Source organism: Ranitomeya imitator, chromosome 10 (assembly GCF_032444005.1).
Source record: "Ranitomeya imitator isolate aRanImi1 chromosome 10, aRanImi1.pri, whole genome shotgun sequence".
Lineage (NCBI taxonomy): Eukaryota > Metazoa > Chordata > Amphibia > Anura > Dendrobatidae > Ranitomeya > Ranitomeya imitator.
This window is the reverse complement of record NC_091291.1, coordinates 93018177-93042507: the sequence shown is the minus strand read 5'-3', so window position 1 is coordinate 93042507 and position 24331 is coordinate 93018177. Positions and strand designations below refer to the sequence as shown.

At 35.6% G+C, this 24331-nt stretch overlaps 18 non-coding genes across 18 annotated transcripts; all 18 read right to left on the bottom strand.

The window, feature by feature from the left end:
* Positions 1 to 182: 182 nt before the first annotated feature.
* On the bottom strand, positions 183 to 255 carry TRNAF-GAA (transfer RNA phenylalanine (anticodon GAA)). Its single transcript has one exon. It is a non-coding gene; the product is annotated as a tRNA-Phe (tRNA).
* Positions 256 to 1152: 897 nt separating this feature from the next.
* On the bottom strand, positions 1153 to 1235 carry TRNAL-CAG (transfer RNA leucine (anticodon CAG)). Its single transcript has one exon. It is a non-coding gene; the product is annotated as a tRNA-Leu (tRNA).
* A 1640-nt stretch (positions 1236 to 2875) lies between these two features.
* On the bottom strand, positions 2876 to 2958 carry TRNAL-CAG (transfer RNA leucine (anticodon CAG)). The gene has a single exon. It is a non-coding gene; the product is annotated as a tRNA-Leu (tRNA).
* A 676-nt stretch (positions 2959 to 3634) lies between these two features.
* On the bottom strand, positions 3635 to 3707 carry TRNAF-GAA (transfer RNA phenylalanine (anticodon GAA)). Its single transcript has one exon. It is a non-coding gene; the product is annotated as a tRNA-Phe (tRNA).
* Positions 3708 to 4606: 899 nt separating this feature from the next.
* On the bottom strand, positions 4607 to 4689 carry TRNAL-CAG (transfer RNA leucine (anticodon CAG)). The gene has a single exon. It is a non-coding gene; the product is annotated as a tRNA-Leu (tRNA).
* A 1639-nt stretch (positions 4690 to 6328) lies between these two features.
* TRNAL-CAG (transfer RNA leucine (anticodon CAG)) lies at positions 6329 to 6411 on the bottom strand. Its single transcript has one exon. It is a non-coding gene; the product is annotated as a tRNA-Leu (tRNA).
* Positions 6412 to 7087: 676 nt separating this feature from the next.
* TRNAF-GAA (transfer RNA phenylalanine (anticodon GAA)) lies at positions 7088 to 7160 on the bottom strand. The gene has a single exon. It is a non-coding gene; the product is annotated as a tRNA-Phe (tRNA).
* An 897-nt stretch (positions 7161 to 8057) lies between these two features.
* On the bottom strand, positions 8058 to 8140 carry TRNAL-CAG (transfer RNA leucine (anticodon CAG)). The gene has a single exon. It is a non-coding gene; the product is annotated as a tRNA-Leu (tRNA).
* Positions 8141 to 9780: 1640 nt separating this feature from the next.
* TRNAL-CAG (transfer RNA leucine (anticodon CAG)) lies at positions 9781 to 9863 on the bottom strand. The gene has a single exon. It is a non-coding gene; the product is annotated as a tRNA-Leu (tRNA).
* A 676-nt stretch (positions 9864 to 10539) lies between these two features.
* On the bottom strand, positions 10540 to 10612 carry TRNAF-GAA (transfer RNA phenylalanine (anticodon GAA)). Its single transcript has one exon. It is a non-coding gene; the product is annotated as a tRNA-Phe (tRNA).
* Positions 10613 to 12245: 1633 nt separating this feature from the next.
* On the bottom strand, positions 12246 to 12318 carry TRNAF-GAA (transfer RNA phenylalanine (anticodon GAA)). Its single transcript has one exon. It is a non-coding gene; the product is annotated as a tRNA-Phe (tRNA).
* An 899-nt stretch (positions 12319 to 13217) lies between these two features.
* On the bottom strand, positions 13218 to 13300 carry TRNAL-CAG (transfer RNA leucine (anticodon CAG)). The gene has a single exon. It is a non-coding gene; the product is annotated as a tRNA-Leu (tRNA).
* Positions 13301 to 14941: 1641 nt separating this feature from the next.
* Positions 14942 to 15024, bottom strand: TRNAL-CAG (transfer RNA leucine (anticodon CAG)). Its single transcript has one exon. It is a non-coding gene; the product is annotated as a tRNA-Leu (tRNA).
* Positions 15025 to 16663: 1639 nt separating this feature from the next.
* On the bottom strand, positions 16664 to 16746 carry TRNAL-CAG (transfer RNA leucine (anticodon CAG)). The gene has a single exon. It is a non-coding gene; the product is annotated as a tRNA-Leu (tRNA).
* Positions 16747 to 18385: 1639 nt separating this feature from the next.
* On the bottom strand, positions 18386 to 18468 carry TRNAL-CAG (transfer RNA leucine (anticodon CAG)). Its single transcript has one exon. It is a non-coding gene; the product is annotated as a tRNA-Leu (tRNA).
* Positions 18469 to 20108: 1640 nt separating this feature from the next.
* Positions 20109 to 20191, bottom strand: TRNAL-CAG (transfer RNA leucine (anticodon CAG)). The gene has a single exon. It is a non-coding gene; the product is annotated as a tRNA-Leu (tRNA).
* Positions 20192 to 21830: 1639 nt separating this feature from the next.
* TRNAL-CAG (transfer RNA leucine (anticodon CAG)) lies at positions 21831 to 21913 on the bottom strand. Its single transcript has one exon. It is a non-coding gene; the product is annotated as a tRNA-Leu (tRNA).
* Positions 21914 to 23553: 1640 nt separating this feature from the next.
* Positions 23554 to 23636, bottom strand: TRNAL-CAG (transfer RNA leucine (anticodon CAG)). The gene has a single exon. It is a non-coding gene; the product is annotated as a tRNA-Leu (tRNA).
* Positions 23637 to 24331: the final 695 nt, after the last annotated feature.

The following is a 24331-nucleotide window of genomic DNA, read 5'->3' as shown; positions in this document are numbered from 1 at the left end:
GGAAAAATTAAAAAAAATAATAATTTGCTCAAAAGGAAAAGCTCCCATTTCTCATCTTGTCAACATTTTATTTTCTGTAGATAGTTAAGATTTTTAGGCCTTTTTTCATTTTCTTTCAGTCATCAGCCCATGTGCTTTGTTCATTTTCTCCTTAAAATGTAAACAGTGAAGAAAAATTATATTGCCGAAACCCGGGATCGAACCAGGGACCTTTAGATCTTCAATCTAATGCTCTCCCAACTGAGCTATTTCGGCCAAACACAAACAACTTTAGGAGTGTTTGACACTCGGCAAATGTCAAGCGAAACCCCTGAAAATGTATATTTTTATTTTTGCTTTGACTAGTTTTTGCAGCATGATTTCTATTTGAAACTCCTGCCATTTTGTTGTACATGTTTAATAACTTTCATTAACTCTTTGTGAATGAGTAGAAAAAAAATGCAATTTTGACAGATTTTTTTACATTTCCAATTTGACTCTATTCATCATGTTCATTCTAACCCTGTGTTTATGAGACAGGTGATGGTTGCACATAAAACACAATGTGCATGCATAATGTTAAATCAAGTTTTATTTGATATTAGATGCAAATAATTGGAGCAAAAAAGGAGACAAAAATTTAGAGAAAATATTTTAATGATTGTTAACTTTCAATGTGAAAACGTTTGTCCCAAAATGTGCTGAAACTTAGATGTCAGTATCGCATGCGCATTTCAGACTTTTTAATCTATGATTACCTACTTTTTCAGCTTTTGTTTATTAAGTACTGTTATGGTCTATTGAGGAATGAGGTAAACAAATATGAAATTAGACTTACCTGCAATTCAGTTTATAGAAATCTCCCAGAACAGCCCCATAGGATGTGGAATCTTACCTAATAGGGAAAGAGAACACAAAGAGGTGAAATAATCCTCCCCATTCACCGCCCATAGCATTTTTATGGTGCCAAGACAGCTAACATATGCACATAAAACCTATTTCACAATCCTAGAGTTCCGTTTATAGATGACAATTTCAGATTCACCCCAAAAACTCCCAGGTAGTCATAACTTTGGGATCAGGTTTTTTAAGGCCCATTGCTAAGTTTGGTTTGAGCCCCATCTAATCAATAACTGAAGGGAATCTGTATAGTTTCATGAAACGAAAAGGTGATGTCAGAAGTGGGATTTGAACCCACGCCTCCAAGAGAGACTGCGACCTGAACGCAGCGCCTTAGACCGCTCGGCCATCCTGACTTCTTGTAGATTTTGTACCTTAACCAACTTGTCGCAACACACAAAAACATTAATAAATAGCATTTTTCATGTGTGTACTTTTTGTCAGCATTAATTTTCAAACCTCCTTTTATTTTGTTAGGATGTTAGAAATGTTAGATTTCTCACAAAATGCGGTGATGCATCATATTTCTTCAGAAACTACCATTTGGCCACACAGCAGGGCTTTGAAAATAAGAGCACCATTCGGGTTTTGGAATGCAGATTTTGCAAGAATAGTTTGCGGTAAAATTTTCAGAGTACCAAACATACCAAAAACAGCAGAAACCCCCCCCCCAAAGTGACCCCATTTTAGAAATTACTTCTCACAATGAATCCATATACACCACAGCATTTCATAGTCAAACATACATGGCTGAAATCATTCAGCTAGTGTCTGATACATGATGCCTGTATCAGCTATCCGGTTCCCATTAAATCCTCTTACAGCTTAGTGAAATGGAAATAAACAAAATAGAGGAAAAATTAAAAAAAATAATAATTTGCTCAAAAGGAAAAGCTCCCATTTCTCATCTTTTCAACATTTTATTTTCTGTAGATAGTTAAGATTTTTAGGCCTTTTTTCATTTTCTTTCAGTCATCAGCCCATGTGCTTTGTTCATTTTCTCCTTAAAATGTAAACAGTGAAGAAAAATTATGTTGCCGAAACCCGGGATCTTTAGATCTTCAGTCTAACGCTCTCCCAACTGAGCTATTTCGGCCAAACTCAAACAACTTTAAGAGTGTTTGACACTCGGCAAATGTCAAGCGAAACCCCTCAAAATGTATATTTTTATTTTTGCTTTGACTAGTTTTTGCAGCATGATTTCTATTTGAAACTCCTGCCATTTTGTTGTACATGTTTAATAACTTTCATTAACTCTTTGTGAATGAGTAGAAAAAAAATGCAATTTTGACAGATTTTTTTACATTTCCAATTTGACTCTATTCATCATGTTCATTCTAACCCTGTGTTTATGAGACAGGTGATGGTTGCACATAAAACACAATGTGCATGCATAATGTTACATCAAGTTTTATTTGATATTAGATGCAAATAATTGGAGCAAAAAAGGAGACAAAAATTTAGAGAAAATATTTTAATGATTGTTAACTTTCAATGTGAAAACGTTTGTCCCAAAATGTGCTGAAACTTAGATGTCAGTATCGCATGCGCATTTCAGACTTTTTAATCTATGATTACCTACTTTTTCAGCTTTTGTTTATTAAGTACTGTTATGGTCTATTGAGGAATGAGGTAAACAAATATGAAATTAGACTTACCTGCAATTCAGTTTATAGAAATCTCCCAGAACAGCCCCATAGGATGTGGAATCTCCGACCTAATAGGGAAAGAGAACACAAAGAGGTGAAATAATCCTCCCCATTCACCGCCCATAGTATTTTTATGGTGCCAAGACAGCTAACATATGCACATAAAACCTATTTCACAATCCTAGAGTTCCGTTATATAGATGACAATTTCAGATTCACCCCAAAAACTCCCAGGTAGTCATAACTTTGGGATCAGGTTTTTTAAGGCCCATTGCTAAGTTTGGTTTGAGCCCCATCTAATCAATAACTGAAGGGAATCTGTATAGTTTCATGAAACGAAAAGGTGATGTCAGAAGTGGGATTTGAACCCACGCCTCCAAGAGAGACTGCGACCTGAACGCAGCGCCTTAGACCGCTCGGCCATCCTGACTTCTTGTGGATTTTGTACCTTAACCAACTTGTCGCAACACACAAAAACATTAATAAATAGCATTTTTCATGTGTGTACTTTTTGTCAGCATTAATTTTCAAACCTCCTTTTATTTTGTTAGGATGTTAGAAATGTTAGATTTCTCACAAAATGCGGTGATGCATCATATTTCTTCAGAAACTACCATTTGGCCACACAGCAGGGCTTTGAAAATAAGAGCACCATTTGGGTTTTGGAATGCAGATTTTGCAAGAATAGTTTGCGGTAAAATTTTCAGAGTACCAAACATACCAAAAACAGCAGAAACCCCCCCAAAGTGACCCCATTTTAGAAATTACTTCTCACAATGAATCCATATACACCACAGCATTTCATAGTCAAACATACATGGCTGAAATCATTCAGCTAGTGTCTGATACATGATGCCTGTATCAGCTATCCGGTTCCCATTAAATCCTCTTACAGCTTAGTGAAATGGAAATAAACAAAATAGAGGAAAAATTAAAAAAAATAATAATTTGCTCAAAAGGAAAAGCTCCCATTTCTCATCTTGTCAACATTTTATTTTCTGTAGATAGTTAAGATTTTTAGGCCTTTTTTCATTTTCTTTCAGTCATCAGCCCATGTGCTTTGTTCATTTTCTCCTTAAAATGTAAACAGTGAAGAAAAATTATATTGCCGAAACCCGGGATCGAACCAGGGACCTTTAGATCTTCAATCTAATGCTCTCCCAACTGAGCTATTTCGGCCAAACACAAACAACTTTAGGAGTGTTTGACACTCGGCAAATGTCAAGCGAAACCCCTGAAAATGTATATTTTTATTTTTGCTTTGACTAGTTTTTGCAGCATGATTTCTATTTGAAACTCCTGCCATTTTGTTGTACATGTTTAATAACTTTCATTAACTCTTTGTGAATGAGTAGAAAAAAAATGCAATTTTGACAGATTTTTTTACATTTCCAATTTGACTCTATTCATCATGTTCATTCTAACCCTGTGTTTATGAGACAGATGATGGTTGCACATAAAACACAATGTGCATGCATAATGTTAAATCAAGTTTTATTTGATATTAGATGCAAATAATTGGAGCAAAAAAGGAGACAAAAATTTAGAGAAAATATTTTAATGATTGTTAACTTTCAATGTGAAAACGTTTGTCCCAAAATGTGCTGAAACTTAGATGTCAGTATCGCATGCGCATTTCAGACTTTTTAATCTATGATTACCTACTTTTTCAGCTTTTGTTTATTAAGTACTGTTATGGTCTATTGAGGAATGAGGTAAACAAATATGAAATTAGACTTACCTGCAATTCAGTTTATAGAAATCTCCCAGAACAGCCCCATAGGATGTGGAATCTCCGACCTAATAGGGAAAGAGAACACAAAGAGGTGAAATAATCCTCCCCATTCACCGCCCATAGTATTTTTATGGTGCCAAGACAGCTAACATATGCACATAAAACCTATTTCACAATCCTAGAGTTCCGTTTATAGATGACAATTTCAGATTCACCCCAAAAACTCCCAGGTAGTCATAACTTTGGGATCAGGTTTTTTAAGGCCCATTGCTAAGTTTGGTTTGAGCCCCATCTAATCAATAACTGAAGGGAATCTGTATAGTTTCATGAAACGAAAAGGTGATGTCAGAAGTGGGATTTGAACCCACGCCTCCAAGAGAGACTGCGACCTGAACGCAGCGCCTTAGACCGCTCGGCCATCCTGACTTCTTGTAGATTTTGTACCTTAACCAACTTGTCGCAACACACAAAAACATTAATAAATAGCATTTTTCATGTGTGTACTTTTTGTCAGCATTAATTTTCAAACCTCCTTTTATTTTGTTAGGATGTTAGAAATGTTAGATTTCTCACAAAATGCGGTGATGCATCATATTTCTTCAGAAACTACCATTTGGCCACACAGCAGGGCTTTGAAAATAAGAGCACCATTCGGGTTTTGGAATGCAGATTTTGCAAGAATAGTTTGCGGTAAAATTTTCAGAGTACCAAACATACCAAAAACAGCAGAAACCCCCCCCCAAAGTGACCCCATTTTAGAAATTACTTCTCACAATGAATCCATATACACCACAGCATTTCATAGTCAAACATACATGGCTGAAATCATTCAGCTAGTGTCTGATACATGATGCCTGTATCAGCTATCCGGTTCCCATTAAATCCTCTTACAGCTTAGTGAAATGGAAATAAACAAAATAGAGGAAAAATTAAAAAAAATAATAATTTGCTCAAAAGGAAAAGCTCCCATTTCTCATCTTTTCAACATTTTATTTTCTGTAGATAGTTAAGATTTTTAGGCCTTTTTTCATTTTCTTTCAGTCATCAGCCCATGTGCTTTGTTCATTTTCTCCTTAAAATGTAAACAGTGAAGAAAAATTATGTTGCCGAAACCCGGGATCTTTAGATCTTCAGTCTAACGCTCTCCCAACTGAGCTATTTCGGCCAAACTCAAACAACTTTAAGAGTGTTTGACACTCGGCAAATGTCAAGCGAAACCCCTCAAAATGTATATTTTTATTTTTGCTTTGACTAGTTTTTGCAGCATGATTTCTATTTGAAACTCCTGCCATTTTGTTGTACATGTTTAATAACTTTCATTAACTCTTTGTGAATGAGTAGAAAAAAAATGCAATTTTGACAGATTTTTTTACATTTCCAATTTGACTCTATTCATCATGTTCATTCTAACCCTGTGTTTATGAGACAGGTGATGGTTGCACATAAAACACAATGTGCATGCATAATGTTACATCAAGTTTTATTTGATATTAGATGCAAATAATTGGAGCAAAAAAGGAGACAAAAATTTAGAGAAAATATTTTAATGATTGTTAACTTTCAATGTGAAAACGTTTGTCCCAAAATGTGCTGAAACTTAGATGTCAGTATCGCATGCGCATTTCAGACTTTTTAATCTATGATTACCTACTTTTTCAGCTTTTGTTTATTAAGTACTGTTATGGTCTATTGAGGAATGAGGTAAACAAATATGAAATTAGACTTGCCTGCAATTCAGTTTATAGAAATCTCCCAGAACAGCCCCATAGGATGTGGAATCTCCGACCTAATAGGGAAAGAGAACACAAAGAGGTGAAATAATCCTCCCCATTCACCGCCCATAGTATTTTTATGGTGCCAAGACAGCTAACATATGCACATAAAACCTATTTCACAATCCTAGAGTTCCGTTATATAGATGACAATTTCAGATTCACCCCAAAAACTCCCAGGTAGTCATAACTTTGGGATCAGGTTTTTTAAGGCCCATTGCTAAGTTTGGTTTGAGCCCCATCTAATCAATAACTGAAGGGAATCTGTATAGTTTCATGAAACGAAAAGGTGATGTCAGAAGTGGGATTTGAACCCACGCCTCCAAGAGAGACTGCGACCTGAACGCAGCGCCTTAGACCGCTCGGCCATCCTGACTTCTTGTGGATTTTGTACCTTAACCAACTTGTCGCAACACACAAAAACATTAATAAATAGCATTTTTCATGTGTGTACTTTTTGTCAGCATTAATTTTCAAACCTCCTTTTATTTTGTTAGGATGTTAGAAATGTTAGATTTCTCACAAAATGCGGTGATGCATCATATTTCTTCAGAAACTACCATTTGGCCACACAGCAGGGCTTTGAAAATAAGAGCACCATTTGGGTTTTGGAATGCAGATTTTGCAAGAATAGTTTGCGGTAAAATTTTCAGAGTACCAAACATACCAAAAACAGCAGAAACCCCCCCAAAGTGACCCCATTTTAGAAATTACTTCTCACAATGAATCCATATACACCACAGCATTTCATAGTCAAACATACATGGCTGAAATCATTCAGCTAGTGTCTGATACATGATGCCTGTATCAGCTATCCGGTTCCCATTAAATCCTCTTACAGCTTAGTGAAATGGAAATAAACAAAATAGAGGAAAAATTAAAAAAAATAATAATTTGCTCAAAAGGAAAAGCTCCCATTTCTCATCTTGTCAACATTTTATTTTCTGTAGATAGTTAAGATTTTTAGGCCTTTTTTCATTTTCTTTCAGTCATCAGCCCATGTGCTTTGTTCATTTTCTCCTTAAAATGTAAACAGTGAAGAAAAATTATATTGCCGAAACCCGGGATCGAACCAGGGACCTTTAGATCTTCAATCTAATGCTCTCCCAACTGAGCTATTTCGGCCAAACACAAACAACTTTAGGAGTGTTTGACACTCGGCAAATGTCAAGCGAAACCCCTGAAAATGTATATTTTTATTTTTGCTTTGACTAGTTTTTGCAGCATGATTTCTATTTGAAACTCCTGCCATTTTGTTGTACATGTTTAATAACTTTCATTAACTCTTTGTGAATGAGTAGAAAAAAAATGCAATTTTGACAGATTTTTTTACATTTCCAATTTGACTCTATTCATCATGTTCATTCTAACCCTGTGTTTATGAGACAGGTGATGGTTGCACATAAAACACAATGTGCATGCATAATGTTAAATCAAGTTTTATTTGATATTAGATGCAAATAATTGGAGCAAAAAAGGAGACAAAAATTTAGAGAAAATATTTTAATGATTGTTAACTTTCAATGTGAAAACGTTTGTCCCAAAATGTGCTGAAACTTAGATGTCAGTATCGCATGCGCATTTCAGACTTTTTAATCTATGATTACCTACTTTTTCAGCTTTTGTTTATTAAGTACTGTTATGGTCTATTGAGGAATGAGGTAAACAAATATGAAATTAGACTTACCTGCAATTCAGTTTATAGAAATCTCCCAGAACAGCCCCATAGGATGTGGAATCTTACCTAATAGGGAAAGAGAACACAAAGAGGTGAAATAATCCTCCCCATTCACCGCCCATAGCATTTTTATGGTGCCAAGACAGCTAACATATGCACATAAAACCTATTTCACAATCCTAGAGTTCCGTTTATAGATGACAATTTCAGATTCACCCCAAAAACTCCCAGGTAGTCATAACTTTGGGATCAGGTTTTTTAAGGCCCATTGCTAAGTTTGGTTTGAGCCCCATCTAATCAATAACTGAAGGGAATCTGTATAGTTTCATGAAACGAAAAGGTGATGTCAGAAGTGGGATTTGAACCCACGCCTCCAAGAGAGACTGCGACCTGAACGCAGCGCCTTAGACCGCTCGGCCATCCTGACTTCTTGTAGATTTTGTACCTTAACCAACTTGTCGCAACACACAAAAACATTAATAAATAGCATTTTTCATGTGTGTACTTTTTGTCAGCATTAATTTTCAAACCTCCTTTTATTTTGTTAGGATGTTAGAAATGTTAGATTTCTCACAAAATGCGGTGATGCATCATATTTCTTCAGAAACTACCATTTGGCCACACAGCAGGGCTTTGAAAATAAGAGCACCATTCGGGTTTTGGAATGCAGATTTTGCAAGAATAGTTTGCGGTAAAATTTTCAGAGTACCAAACATACCAAAAACAGCAGAAACCCCCCCCCCAAAGTGACCCCATTTTAGAAATTACTTCTCACAATGAATCCATATACACCACAGCATTTCATAGTCAAACATACATGGCTGAAATCATTCAGCTAGTGTCTGATACATGATGCCTGTATCAGCTATCCGGTTCCCATTAAATCCTCTTACAGCTTAGTGAAATGGAAATAAACAAAATAGAGGAAAAATTAAAAAAAATAATAATTTGCTCAAAAGGAAAAGCTCCCATTTCTCATCTTTTCAACATTTTATTTTCTGTAGATAGTTAAGATTTTTAGGCCTTTTTTCATTTTCTTTCAGTCATCAGCCCATGTGCTTTGTTCATTTTCTCCTTAAAATGTAAACAGTGAAGAAAAATTATGTTGCCGAAACCCGGGATCTTTAGATCTTCAGTCTAACGCTCTCCCAACTGAGCTATTTCGGCCAAACTCAAACAACTTTAAGAGTGTTTGACACTCGGCAAATGTCAAGCGAAACCCCTCAAAATGTATATTTTTATTTTTGCTTTGACTAGTTTTTGCAGCATGATTTCTATTTGAAACTCCTGCCATTTTGTTGTACATGTTTAATAACTTTCATTAACTCTTTGTGAATGAGTAGAAAAAAAATGCAATTTTGACAGATTTTTTTACATTTCCAATTTGACTCTATTCATCATGTTCATTCTAACCCTGTGTTTATGAGACAGGTGATGGTTGCACATAAAACACAATGTGCATGCATAATGTTACATCAAGTTTTATTTGATATTAGATGCAAATAATTGGAGCAAAAAAGGAGACAAAAATTTAGAGAAAATATTTTAATGATTGTTAACTTTCAATGTGAAAACGTTTGTCCCAAAATGTGCTGAAACTTAGATGTCAGTATCGCATGCGCATTTCAGACTTTTTAATCTATGATTACCTACTTTTTCAGCTTTTGTTTATTAAGTACTGTTATGGTCTATTGAGGAATGAGGTAAACAAATATGAAATTAGACTTACCTGCAATTCAGTTTATAGAAATCTCCCAGAACAGCCCCATAGGATGTGGAATCTCCGACCTAATAGGGAAAGAGAACACAAAGAGGTGAAATAATCCTCCCCATTCACCGCCCATAGTATTTTTATGGTGCCAAGACAGCTAACATATGCACATAAAACCTATTTCACAATCCTAGAGTTCCGTTATATAGATGACAATTTCAGATTCACCCCAAAAACTCCCAGGTAGTCATAACTTTGGGATCAGGTTTTTTAAGGCCCATTGCTAAGTTTGGTTTGAGCCCCATCTAATCAATAACTGAAGGGAATCTGTATAGTTTCATGAAACGAAAAGGTGATGTCAGAAGTGGGATTTGAACCCACGCCTCCAAGAGAGACTGCGACCTGAACGCAGCGCCTTAGACCGCTCGGCCATCCTGACTTCTTGTGGATTTTGTACCTTAACCAACTTGTCGCAACACACAAAAACATTAATAAATAGCATTTTTCATGTGTGTACTTTTTGTCAGCATTAATTTTCAAACCTCCTTTTATTTTGTTAGGATGTTAGAAATGTTAGATTTCTCACAAAATGCGGTGATGCATCATATTTCTTCAGAAACTACCATTTGGCCACACAGCAGGGCTTTGAAAATAAGAGCACCATTTGGGTTTTGGAATGCAGATTTTGCAAGAATAGTTTGCGGTAAAATTTTCAGAGTACCAAACATACCAAAAACAGCAGAAACCCCCCCAAAGTGACCCCATTTTAGAAATTACTTCTCACAATGAATCCATATACACCACAGCATTTCATAGTCAAACATACATGGCTGAAATCATTCAGCTAGTGTCTGATACATGATGCCTGTATCAGCTATCCGGTTCCCATTAAATCCTCTTACAGCTTAGTGAAATGGAAATAAACAAAATAGAGGAAAAATTAAAAAAAATAATAATTTGCTCAAAAGGAAAAGCTCCCATTTCTCATCTTGTCAACATTTTATTTTCTGTAGATAGTTAAGATTTTTAGGCCTTTTTTCATTTTCTTTCAGTCATCAGCCCATGTGCTTTGTTCATTTTCTCCTTAAAATGTAAACAGTGAAGAAAAATTATATTGCCGAAACCCGGGATCGAACCAGGGACCTTTAGATCTTCAATCTAATGCTCTCCCAACTGAGCTATTTCGGCCAAACACAAACAACTTTAGGAGTGTTTGACACTCGGCAAATGTCAAGCGAAACCCCTGAAAATGTATATTTTTATTTTTGCTTTGACTAGTTTTTGCAGCATGATTTCTATTTGAAACTCCTGCCATTTTGTTGTACATGTTTAATAACTTTCATTAACTCTTTGTGAATGAGTAGAAAAAAAATGCAATTTTGACAGATTTTTTTACATTTCCAATTTGACTCTATTCATCATGTTCATTCTAACCCTGTGTTTATGAGACAGATGATGGTTGCACATAAAACACAATGTGCATGCATAATGTTAAATCAAGTTTTATTTGATATTAGATGCAAATAATTGGAGCAAAAAAGGAGACAAAAATTTAGAGAAAATATTTTAATGATTGTTAACTTTCAATGTGAAAACGTTTGTCCCAAAATGTGCTGAAACTTAGATGTCAGTATCGCATGCGCATTTCAGACTTTTTAATCTATGATTACCTACTTTTTCAGCTTTTGTTTATTAAGTACTGTTATGGTCTATTGAGGAATGAGGTAAACAAATATGAAATTAGACTTACCTGCAATTCAGTTTATAGAAATCTCCCAGAACAGCCCCATAGGATGTGGAATCTCCGACCTAATAGGGAAAGAGAACACAAAGAGGTGAAATAATCCTCCCCATTCACCGCCCATAGTATTTTTATGGTGCCAAGACAGCTAACATATGCACATAAAACCTATTTCACAATCCTAGAGTTCCGTTTATAGATGACAATTTCAGATTCACCCCAAAAACTCCCAGGTAGTCATAACTTTGGGATCAGGTTTTTTAAGGCCCATTGCTAAGTTTGGTTTGAGCCCCATCTAATCAATAACTGAAGGGAATCTGTATAGTTTCATGAAACGAAAAGGTGATGTCAGAAGTGGGATTTGAACCCACGCCTCCAAGAGAGACCGCTCGGCCATCCTGACTTCTTGTGGATTTTGTACCTTAACCAACTTGTCGCAACACACAAATACATTAATAAATAGCATTTTTCATGTGTGTACTTTTTGTCAGCATTAATTTTCAAACCTCCTTTTATTTTGTTAGGATGTTAGAAATGTTAGATTTCTCACAAAATGCGGTGATGCATCATATTTCTTCAGAAACTACCATTTGGCCACACAGCAGGGCTTTGAAAATAAGAGCACCATTCGGGTTTTGGAATGCAGATTTTGCAAGAATAGTTTGCGGTAAAATTTTCAGAGTACCAAACATACCAAAAACAGCAGAAACCCCCCCCAAAGTGACCCCATTTTAGAAATTACTTCTCACAATGAATCCATATACACCACAGCATTTCATAGTCAAACATACATGGCTGAAATCATTCAGCTAGTGTCTGATACATGATGCCTGTATCAGCTATCCGGTTCCCATTAAATCCTCTTACAGCTTAGTGAAATGGAAAAAAACAAAATAGAGGAAAAATTAAAAAAAATAATAATTTGCTCAAAAGGAAAAGCTCCCATTTCTCATCTTTTCAACATTTTATTTTCTGTAGATAGTTAAGATTTTTAGGCCTTTTTTCATTTTCTTTCAGTCATCAGCCCATGTGCTTTGTTCATTTTCTCCTTAAAATGTAAACAGTGAAGAAAAATTATGTTGCCGAAACCCAGGATCGAACCAGGGACCTTTAGATCTTCAGTCTAACGCTCTCCCAACCGAGCTATTTCGGCCAAACACAAACAACTTTAAGAGTGTTTGACACTCGGCAAATGTCAAGCGAAACCCCTGAAAATGTATATTTTTATTTTTGCTTTGACTAGTTTTTGCAGCATGATTTCTATTTGAAACTCCTGCCATTTTGTTGTACATGTTTAATAACTTTCATTAACTCTTTGTGAATGAGTAGAAAAAAAATGCAATTTTGACAGATTTTTTTACATTTCCAATTTGACTCTATTCATCATGTTCATTCTAACCCTGTGTTTATGAGACAGGTGATGGTTGCACATAAAACACAATGTGCATGCACAATGTTACATCAAGTTTTATTTGATATTAGATGCAAATAATTGGAGCAAAAAAGGAGACAAAAATTTAGAGAAAATATTTTAATGATTGTTAACTTTCAATGTGAAAACGTTTGTCCCAAAATGTGCTGAAACTTAGATGTCAGTATCGCATGCGCATTTCAGACTTTTTAATCTATGATTACCTACTTTTTCAGCTTTTGTTTATTAAGTACTGTTATGGTCTATTGAGGAATGAGGTAAACAAATATGAAATTAGACTTACCTGCAATTCAGTTTATAGAAATCTCCCAGAACAGCCCCATAGGATGTGGAATCTCCGACCTAATAGGGAAAGAGAACACAAAGAGGTGAAATAATCCTCCCCATTCACCGCCCATAGTATTTTTATGGTGCCAAGACAGCTAACATATGCACATAAAACCTATTTCACAATCCTAGAGTTCCGTTTATAGATGACAATTTCAGATTCACCCCAAAAACTCCCAGGTAGTCATAACTTTGGGATCAGGTTTTTTAAGGCCCATTGCTAAGTTTAGTTTGAGCCCCATCTAATCAATAACTGAAGGGAATCTGTATAGTTTCATGAAACGAAAAGGTGATGTCAGAAGTGGGATTTGAACCCACGCCTCCAAGAGAGACTGCGACCTGAACACAGCGCCTTAGACCGCTCGGCCATCCTGACTTCTTGTGGATTTTGTACCTTAACCAACTTGTCGCAACACACAAAAACATTAATAAATAGCATTTTTCATGTGTGGACTTTTTGTCAGCATTAATTTTCAAACCTCCTTTTATTTTGTTAGGATGTTAGAAATGTTAGATTTCTCACAAAATGCGGTGATGCATCATATTTCTTCAGAAACTACCATTTGGCCACACAGCAGGGCTTTGAAAAAGAGAACACCATTCGGGTTTTGGAATGCAGATTTTGCAAGAATAGTTTGCGGTAAAATTTTCAGAGTACCAAACATACCAAAAACAGCAGAAACCCCCCCCCCCAAAGTGACCCCATTTTAGAAATTACTTCTCACAATGAATCCATATACACCACAGCATTTCATAGTCAAACATACATGGCTGAAATCATTCAGCTAGTGTCTGATACATGATGCCTGTATCAGCTATCCGGTTCCCATTAAATCCTCTTACAGCTTAGTGAAATGGAAATAAACAAAATAGAGGAAAAATTAAAAAAAATAATAATTTGCTCAAAAGGAAAAGCTCCCATTTCTCATCTTTTCAACATTTTATTTTCTATAGATAGTTAAGATTTTTAGGCCTTTTTTTCATTTTCTTTCAGTCATCAGCCCATGTGCTTTGTTCATTTTCTCCTTAAAATGTAAACAGTGAAGAAAAATTATGTTGCCGAAACCCGGGATCTTTAGATCTTCAGTCTAACGCTCTCCCAACTGAGCTATTTCGGCCAAACTCAAACAACTTTAAGAGTGTTTGACACTCGGCAAATGTCAAGCGAAACCCCTGAAAATGTATATTTTTATTTTTGCTTTGACTAGTTTTTGCAGCATGATTTCTATTTGAAACTCCTGCCATTTTGTTGTACATGTTTAATAACTTTCATTAACTCTTTGTGAATGAGTAGAAAAAAAATGCAATTTTGACAGATTTTTTTACATTTCCAATTTGACTCTATTCATCATGTTCATTCTAACCCTGTGTTTATGAGACAGGTGATGGTTGCACATAAAACACAATGTGCATGCATAATGTTACATCAAGTTTTATTTGATATTAGATGCAAATAATTGGAGCAAAAAAGGAGACAAAAATTTAGAGAAAATATTTTAATGATTGTTAACTTTCAATGTGAAAACGTTTGTCCCAAAATGTGCTGAAACTTAGATGTCAGTATCGCATGCGCATTTCAGACTTTTTAATCTATGATTACCTACTTTTTCAGCTTTTGTTTATTAAGTACTGTTATGGTCTATTGAGGAATGAGGTAAACAAATATGAAATTAGACTTACCTGCAATTCAGTTTATAGAAATCTCCCAGAACAGCCCCATAGGATGTGGAATCTCCGACCTAATAGGGAAAGAGAACACAAAGAGGTAAAATAATCCTCCCCATTCACCGCCCATAGTATTTTTATGGTGCCAAAACAGCTAACATATGCACATAAAACCTATTTCACAATCCTAGAGTTCCGTTTATAGATGACAATTTCAGATTCACCCCAAAAACTCCCAGGTAGTCATAACTTTGGGATCAGGTTTTTTAAGGCCCATTGCTAAGTTTGGTTTGAGCCCCATCTAATCAATAACTGAAGGGAATCTGTATAGTTTCATGAAACGAAAAGGTGATGTCAGAAGTGGGATTTGAACCCACGCCTCCAAGAGAGACTGCGACCTGAACGCAGCGCCTTAGACCGCTCGGCCATCCTGACTTCTTGTGGATTTTGTACCTTAACCAACTTGTCGTAACACACAAAAACATTAATAAATAGCATTTTTCATGTGTGTACTTTTTGTCAGCATTAATTTTCAAACCTCCTTTTATTTTGTTAGGATGTTAGAAATGTTAGATTTCTCACAAAATGCGGTGATGCATCATATTTCTTCAGAAACTACCATTTGGCCACACAGCAGGGCTTTGAAAATAAGAGCACCATTCGGGTTTTGGAATGCAGATTTTGCAAGAATAGTTTGCGGTAAAATTTTCAGAGTACCAAACATACCAAAAACAGCAGAAACCCCCCCCCCAAAGTGACCCCATTTTAGAAATTACTTCTCACAATGAATCCATATACACCACAGCATTTCATAGTCAAACATACATGGCTGAAATCATTCAGCTAGTGTCTGATACATGATGCCTGTATCAGCTATCCGGTTCCCATTAAATCCTCTTACAGCTTAGTGAAATGGAAATAAACAAAATAGAGGAAAAATTAAAAAAAATAATAATTTGCTCAAAAGGAAAAGCTCCCATTTCTCATCTTTTCAACATTTTATTTTCTGTAGATAGTTAAGATTTTTAGGCCTTTTTTCATTTTCTTTCAGTCATCAGCCCATGTGCTTTGTTCATTTTCTCCTTAAAATGTAAACAGTGAAGAAAAATTATGTTGCCGAAACCCGGGATCTTTAGATCTTCAGTCTAACGCTCTCCCAACTGAGCTATTTCGGCCAAACTCAAACAACTTTAAGAGTGTTTGACACTCGGCAAATGTCAAGCGAAACCCCTCAAAATGTATATTTTTATTTTTGCTTTGACTAGTTTTTGCAGCATGATTTCTATTTGAAACTCCTGCCATTTTGTTGTACATGTTTAATAACTTTCATTAACTCTTTGTGAATGAGTAGAAAAAAAATGCAATTTTGACAGATTTTTTTACATTTCCAATTTGACTCTATTCATCATGTTCATTCTAACCCTGTGTTTATGAGACAGGTGATGGTTGCACATAAAACACAATGTGCATGCATAATGTTACATCAAGTTTTATTTGATATTAGATGCAAATAATTGGAGCAAAAAAGGAGACAAAAATTTAGAGAAAATATTTTAATGATTGTTAACTTTCAATGTGAAAACGTTTGTCCCAAAATGTGCTGAAACTTAGATGTCAGTATCGCATGCGCATTTCAGACTTTTTAATCTATGATTACCTACTTTTTCAGCTTTTGTTTATTAAGTACTGTTATGGTCTATTGAGGAATGAGGTAAACAAATATGAAATTAGACTTACCTGCAATTCAGTTTATAGAAATCTCCCAGAACAGCCCCATAGGATGTGGAATCTCCGACCTAATAGGGAAAGAGAACACAAAGAGGTAAAATAATCCTCCCCATTCACCGCCCATAGTATTTTTATGGTGCCAAAACAGCTAACATATGCACATAAAACCTATTTCACAATCCTAGAGTTCCGTTTATAGATGACAATTTCAGATTCACCCCAAAAACTCCCAGGTAGTCATAACTTTGGGATCAGGTTTTTTAAGGCCCATTGCTAAGTTTGGTTTGAGCCCCATCTAATCAATAACTGAAGGGAATCTGTATAGTTTCATGAAACGAAAAGGTGATGTCAGAAGTGGGATTTGAACCCACGCCTCCAAGAGAGACTGCGACCTGAACGCAGCGCCTTAGACCGCTCGGCCATCCTGACTTCTTGTGGATTTTGTACCTTAACCAACTTGTCGTAACACACAAAAACATTAATAAATAGCATTTTTCATGTGTGTACTTTTTGTCAGCATTAATTTTCAAACCTCCTTTTATTTTGTTAGGATGTTAGAAATGTTAGATTTCTCACAAAATGCGGTGATGCATCATATTTCTTCAGAAACTACCATTTGGCCACACAGCAGGGCTTTGAAAATAAGAGCACCATTCGGGTTTTGGAATGCAGATTTTGCAAGAATAGTTTGCGGTAAAATTTTCAGAGTACCAAACATACCAAAAACAGCAGAAACCCCCCCCCCAAAGTGACCCCATTTTAGAAATTACTTCTCACAATGAATCCATATACACCACAGCATTTCATAGTCAAACATACATGGCTGAAATCATTCAGCTAGTGTCTGATACATGATGCCTGTATCAGCTATCCGGTTCCCATTAAATCCTCTTACAGCTTAGTGAAATGGAAATAAACAAAATAGAGGAAAAATTAAAAAAAATAATAATTTGCTCAAAAGGAAAAGCTCCCATTTCTCATCTTTTCAACATTTTATTTTCTGTAGATAGTTAAGATTTTTAGGCCTTTTTTCATTTTCTTTCAGTCATCAGCCCATGTGCTTTGTTCATTTTCTCCTTAAAATGTAAACAGTGAAGAAAAATTATGTTGCCGAAACCCGGGATCTTTAGATCTTCAGTCTAACGCTCTCCCAACTGAGCTATTTCGGCCAAACTCAAACAACTTTAAGAGTGTTTGACACTCGGCAAATGTCAAGCGAAACCCCTCAAAATGTATATTTTTATTTTTGCTTTGACTAGTTTTTGCAGCATGATTTCTATTTGAAACTCCTGCCATTTTGTTGTACATGTTTAATAACTTTCATTAACTCTTTGTGAATGAGTAGAAAAAAAATGCAATTTTGACAGATTTTTTTACATTTCCAATTTGACTCTATTCATCATGTTCATTCTAACCCTGTGTTTATGAGACAGGTGATGGTTGCACATAAAACACAATGTGCATGCATAATGTTACATCAAGTTTTATTTGATATTAGATGCAAATAATTGGAGCAAAAAAGGAGACAAAAATTTAGAGAAAATATTTTAATGATTGTTAACTTTCAATGTGAAAACGTTTGTCCCAAAATGTGCTGAAACTTAGATGTCAGTATCGCATGCGCATTTCAGACTTTTTAATCTATGATTACCTACTTTTTCAGCTTTTGTTTATTAAGTACTGTTATGGTCTATTGAGGAATGAGGTAAACAAATATGAAATTAGACTTACCTGCAATTCAGTTTATAGAAATCTCCCAGAACAGCCCCATAGGATGTGGAATCTCCGACCTAATAGGGAAAGAGAACACAAAGAGGTGAAATAATCCTCCCCATTCACCGCCCATAGTATTTTTATGGTGCCAAGACAGCTAACATATGCACATAAAACCTATTTCACAATCCTAGAGTTCCGTTTATAGATGACAATTTCAGATTCACCCCAAAAACTCCCAGGTAGTCATAACTTTGGGATCAGGTTTTTTAAGGCCCATTGCTAAGTTTGGTTTGAGCCCCATCTAATCAATAACTGAAGGGAATCTGTATAGTTTCATGAAACGAAAAGGTGATGTCAGAAGTGGGATTTGAACCCACGCCTCCAAGAGAGACTGCGACCTGAACGCAGCGCCTTAGACCGCTCGGCCATCCTGACTTCTTGTGGATTTTGTACCTTAACCAACTTGTCGCAACACACAAAAACATTAATAAATAGCATTTTTCATGTGTGTACTTTTTGTCAGCATTAATTTTCAAACCTCCTTTTATTTTGTTAGGATGTTAGAAATGTTAGATTTCTCACAAAATGCGGTGATGCATCATATTTCTTCAGAAACTACCATTTGGCCACACAGCAGGGCTTTGAAAATAAGAGCACCATTCGGGTTTTGGAATGCAGATTTTGCAAGAATAGTTTGCGGTAAAATTTTCAGAGTACCAAACATACCAAAAACAGCAGAAACCCCCCCCCCCAAAGTGACCCCATTTTAGAAATTACTTCTCACAATGAATCCATATACACCACAGCATTTCATAGTCAAACATACATGGCTGAAATCATTCAGCTAGTGTCTGATACATGATGCCTGTATCAGCTATCCGGTTCCCATTAAATCCTCTTACAGCTTAGTGAAATGGAAATAAACAAAATAGAGGAAAAATTAAAAAAAATAATAATTTGCTCAAAAGGAAAAGCTCCCATTTCTCATCTTTTCAACATTTTATTTTCTGTAGATAGTTAAGATTTTTAGGCCTTTTTTCATTTTCTTTCAGTCATCAGCCCATGTGCTTTGTTCATTTTCTCCTTAAAATGTAAACAGTGAAGAAAAATTATGTTGCCGAAACCCGGGATCTTTAGATCTTCAGTCTAACGCTCTCCCAACTGAGCTATTTCGGCCAAACTCAAACAACTTTAAGAGTGTTTGACACTCGGCAAATGTCAAGCGAAACCCCTCAAAATGTATATTTTTATTTTTGCTTTGACTAGTTTTTGCAGCATGATTTCTATTTGAAACTCCTGCCATTTTGTTGTACATGTTTAATAACTTTCATTAACTCTTTGTGAATGAGTAGAAAAAAAATGCAATTTTGACAGATTTTTTTACATTTCCAATTTGACTCTATTCATCATGTTCATTCTAACCCTGTGTTTATGAGACAGGTGATGGTTGCACATAAAACACAATGTGCATGCATAATGTTACATCAAGTTTTATTTGATATTAGATGCAAATAATTGGAGCAAAAAAGGAGACAAAAATTTAGAGAAAATATTTTAATGATTGTTAACTTTCAATGTGAAAACGTTTGTCCCAAAATGTGCTGAAACTTAGATGTCAGTATCGCATGCGCATTTCAGACTTTTTAATCTATGATTACCTACTTTTTCAGCTTTTGTTTATTAAGTACTGTTATGGTCTATTGAGGAATGAGGTAAACAAATATGAAATTAGACTTACCTGCAATTCAGTTTATAGAAATCTCCCAGAACAGCCCCATAGGATGTGGAATCTCCGACCTAATAGGGAAAGAGAACACAAAGAGGTAAAATAATCCTCCCCATTCACCGCCCATAGTATTTTTATGGTGCCAAGACAGCTAACATATGCACATAAAACCTATTTCACAATCCTAGAGTTCCGTTTATAGATGACAATTTCAGATTCACCCCAAAAACTCCCAGGTAGTCATAACTTTGGGATCAGGTTTTTTAAGGCCCATTGCTAAGTTTGGTTTGAGCCCCATCTAATCAATAACTGAAGGGAATCTGTATAGTTTCATGAAACGAAAAGGTGATGTCAGAAGTGGGATTTGAACCCACGCCTCCAAGAGAGACTGCGACCTGAATGCAGCGCCTTAGACCGCTCGGCCATCCTGACTTCTTGTGGATTTTGTACCTTAACCAACTTGTCGTAACACACAAAAACATTAATAAATAGCATTTTTCATGTGTGTACTTTTTGTCAGCATTAATTTTCAAACCTCCTTTTATTTTGTTAGGATGTTAGAAATGTTAGATTTCTCACAAAATGCGGTGATGCATCATATTTCTTCAGAAACTACCATTTGGCCACACAGCAGGGCTTTGAAAATAAGAGCACCATTCGGGTTTTGGAATGCAGATTTTGCAAGAATAGTTTGCGGTAAAATTTTCAGAGTACCAAACATACCAAAAACAGCAGAAACCCCCCCCCCAAAGTGACCCCATTTTAGAAATTACTTCTCACAATGAATCCATATACACCACAGCATTTCATAGTCAAACATACATGGCTGAAATCATTCAGCTAGTGTCTGATACATGATGCCTGTATCAGCTATCCGGTTCCCATTAAATCCTCTTACAGCTTAGTGAAATGGAAATAAACAAAATAGAGGAAAAATTAAAAAAAATAATAATTTGCTCAAAAGGAAAAGCTCCCATTTCTCATCTTTTCAACATTTTATTTTCTGTAGATAGTTAAGACTTTTAGGCCTTTTTTCATTTTCTTTCAGTCATCAGCCCATGTGCTTTGTTCATTTTCTCCTTAAAATGTAAACAGTGAAGAAAAATTATGTTGCCGAAACCCGGGATCTTTAGATCTTCAGTCTAACGCTCTCCCAACTGAGCTATTTCGGCCAAACTCAAACAACTTTAAGAGTGTTTGACACTCGGCAAATGTCAAGCGAAACCCCTCAAAATGTATATTTTTATTTTTGCTTTGACTAGTTTTTGCAGCATGATTTCTATTTGAAACTCCTGCCATTTTGTTGTACATGTTTAATAACTTTCATTAACTCTTTGTGAATGAGTAGAAAAAAAATGCAATTTTCACAGATTTTTTTACATTTCCAATTTGACTCTATTCATCATGTTCATTCTAACCCTGTGTTTATGAGACAGGTGATGGTTGCACATAAAACACAATGTGCATGCATAATGTTACATCAAGTTTTATTTGATATTAGATGCAAATAATTGGAGCAAAAAAGGAGACAAAAATTTAGAGAAAATATTTTAATGATTGTTAACTTTCAATGTGAAAACGTTTGTCCCAAAATGTGCTGAAACTTAGATGTCAGTATCGCATGCGCATTTCAGACTTTTTAATCTATGATTACCTACTTTTTCAGCTTTTGTTTATTAAGTACTGTTATGGTCTATTGAGGAATGAGGTAAACAAATATGAAATTAGACTTACCTGCAATTCAGTTTATAGAAATCTCCCAGAACAGCCCCATAGGATGTGGAATCTCCGACCTAATAGGGAAAGAGAACACAAAGAGGTGAAATAATCCTCCCCATTCACCGCCCATAGTATTTTTATGGTGCCAAGACAGCTAACATATGCACATAAAACCTATTTCACAATCCTAGAGTTCCGTTTATAGATGACAATTTCAGATTCACCCCAAAAACTCCCAGGTAGTCATAACTTTGGGATCAGGTTTTTTAAGGCCCATTGCTAAGTTTGGTTTGAGCCCCATCTAATCAATAACTGAAGGGAATCTGTATAGTTTCATGAAACGAAAAGGTGATGTCAGAAGTGGGATTTGAACCCACGCCTCCAAGAGAGACTGCGACCTGAACGCAGCGCCTTAGACCGCTCGGCCATCCTGACTTCTTGTGGATTTTGTACCTTAACCAACTTGTCGCAACACACAAAAACATTAATAAATAGCATTTTTCATGTGTGTACTTTTTGTCAGCATTAATTTTCAAACCTCCTTTTATTTTGTTAGGATGTTAGAAATGTTAGATTTCTCACAAAATGCGGTGATGCATCATATTTCTTCAGAAACTACCATTTGGCCACACAGCAGGGCTTTGAAAATAAGAGCACCATTCGGGTTTTGGAATGCAGATTTTGCAAGAATAGTTTGCGGTAAAATTTTCAGAGTACCAAACATACCAAAAACAGCAGAAACCCCCCCCCCCAAAGTGACCCCATTTTAGAAATTACTTCTCACAATGAATCCATATACACCACAGCATTTCATAGTCAAACATACATGGCTGAAATCATTCAGCTAGTGTCTGATACATGATGCCTGTATCAGCTATCCGGTTCCCATTAAATCCTCTTACAGCTTAGTGAAATGGAAATAAACAAAATAGAGGAAAAATTAAAAAAAATAATAATTTGCTCAAAAGGAAAAGCTCCCATTTCTCATCTTTTCAACATTTTATTTTCTGTAGATAGTTAAGATTTTTAGGCCTTTTTTCATTTTCTTTCAGTCATCAGCCCATGTGCTTTGTTCATTTTCTCCTTAAAATGTAAACAGTGAAGAAAAATTATGTTGCCGAAACCCGGGATCTTTAGATCTTCAGTCTAACGCTCTCCCAACTGAGCTATTTCGGCCAAACTCAAACAACTTTAAGAGTGTTTGACACTCGGCAAATGTCAAGCGAAACCCCTGAAAATGTATATTTTTATTTTTGCTTTGACTAGTTTTTGCAGCATGATTTCTATTTGAAACTCCTGCCATTTTGTTGTACATGTTTAATAACTTTCATTAACTCTTTGTGAATGAGTAAAAAAAAAATGCAATTTTGACAGATTTTTTTACATTTCCAATTTGACTCTATTCATCATGTTCATTCTAACCCTGTGTTTATGAGACAGGTGATGGTTGCACATAAAACACAATGTGCATGCATAATGTTACATCAAGTTTTATTTGATATTAGATGCAAATAATTGGAGCAAAAAAGGAGACAAAAATTTAGAGAAAATATTTTAATGATTGTTAACTTTCAATGTGAAAACGTTTGTCCCAAAATGTGCTGAAACTTAGATGTCAGTATCGCATGCGCATTTCAGACTTTTTAATCTATGATTACCTACTTTTTCAGCTTTTGTTTATTAAGTACTGTTATGGTCTATTGAGGAATGAGGTAAACAAATATGAAATTAGACTTACCTGCAATTCAGTTTATAGAAATCTCCCAGAACAGCCCCATAGGATGTGGAATCTCCGACCTAATAGGGAAAGAGAACACAAAGAGGTGAAATAATCCTCCCCATTCACCGCCCATAGTATTTTTATGGTGCCAAGACAGCTAACATATGCACATAAAACCTATTTCACAATCCTAGAGTTCCGTTTATAGATGACAATTTCAGATTCACCCCAAAAACTCCCAGGTAGTCATAACTTTGGGATCAGGTTTTTTAAGGCCCATTGCTAAGTTTGGTTTGAGCCCCATCTAATCAATAACTGAAGGGAATCTGTATAGTTTCATGAAACGAAAAGGTGATGTCAGAAGTGGGATTTGAACCCACGTCTCCAAGAGAGACTGCGACCTGAACGCAGCGCCTTAGACCGCTCGGCCATCCTGACTTCTTGTGGATTTTGTACTTTAACCAACTTGTCGCAACACACAAAAACATTAATAAATAGCATTTTTCATGTGTGTACTTTTTGTCAGCATTAATTTTCAAACGTCCTTTTATTTTGTTAGGATGTTAGAAATGTTAGATTTCTCACAAAATGCGGTGATGCATCATATTTCTTCAGAAACTACCATTTGGCCACACAGCAGGGCTTTGAAAATAAGAGCACCATTCGGGTTTTGGAATGCAGATTTTGCAAGAATAGTTTGCGGTAAAATTTTCAGAGTACCAAACATACCAAAAACAGCAGAAACCCCCCCCCCCCCAAAGTGACCCCATTTTAGAAATTACTTCTCACAATGAATCCATATACACCACAGCATTTCATAGTCAAACATACATGGCTGAAATCATTCAGCTAGTGTCTGATACATGATGCCTGTATCAGCTATCCGGTTCCCATTAAATCCTCTTACAGCTTAGTGAAATGGAAATAAACAAAATAGAGGAAAAATTAAAAAAAATAATAATTTGCTCAAAAGGAAAAGCTCCCATTTCTCATCTTTTCAACATTTTATTTTCTGTAGATAGTTAAGATTTTTAGGCCTTTTTTCATTTTCTTTCAGTCATCAGCCCATGTGCTTTGTTCATTTTCTCCTTAAAATGTAAACAGTGAAGAAAAATTATGTTGCCGAAACCCGG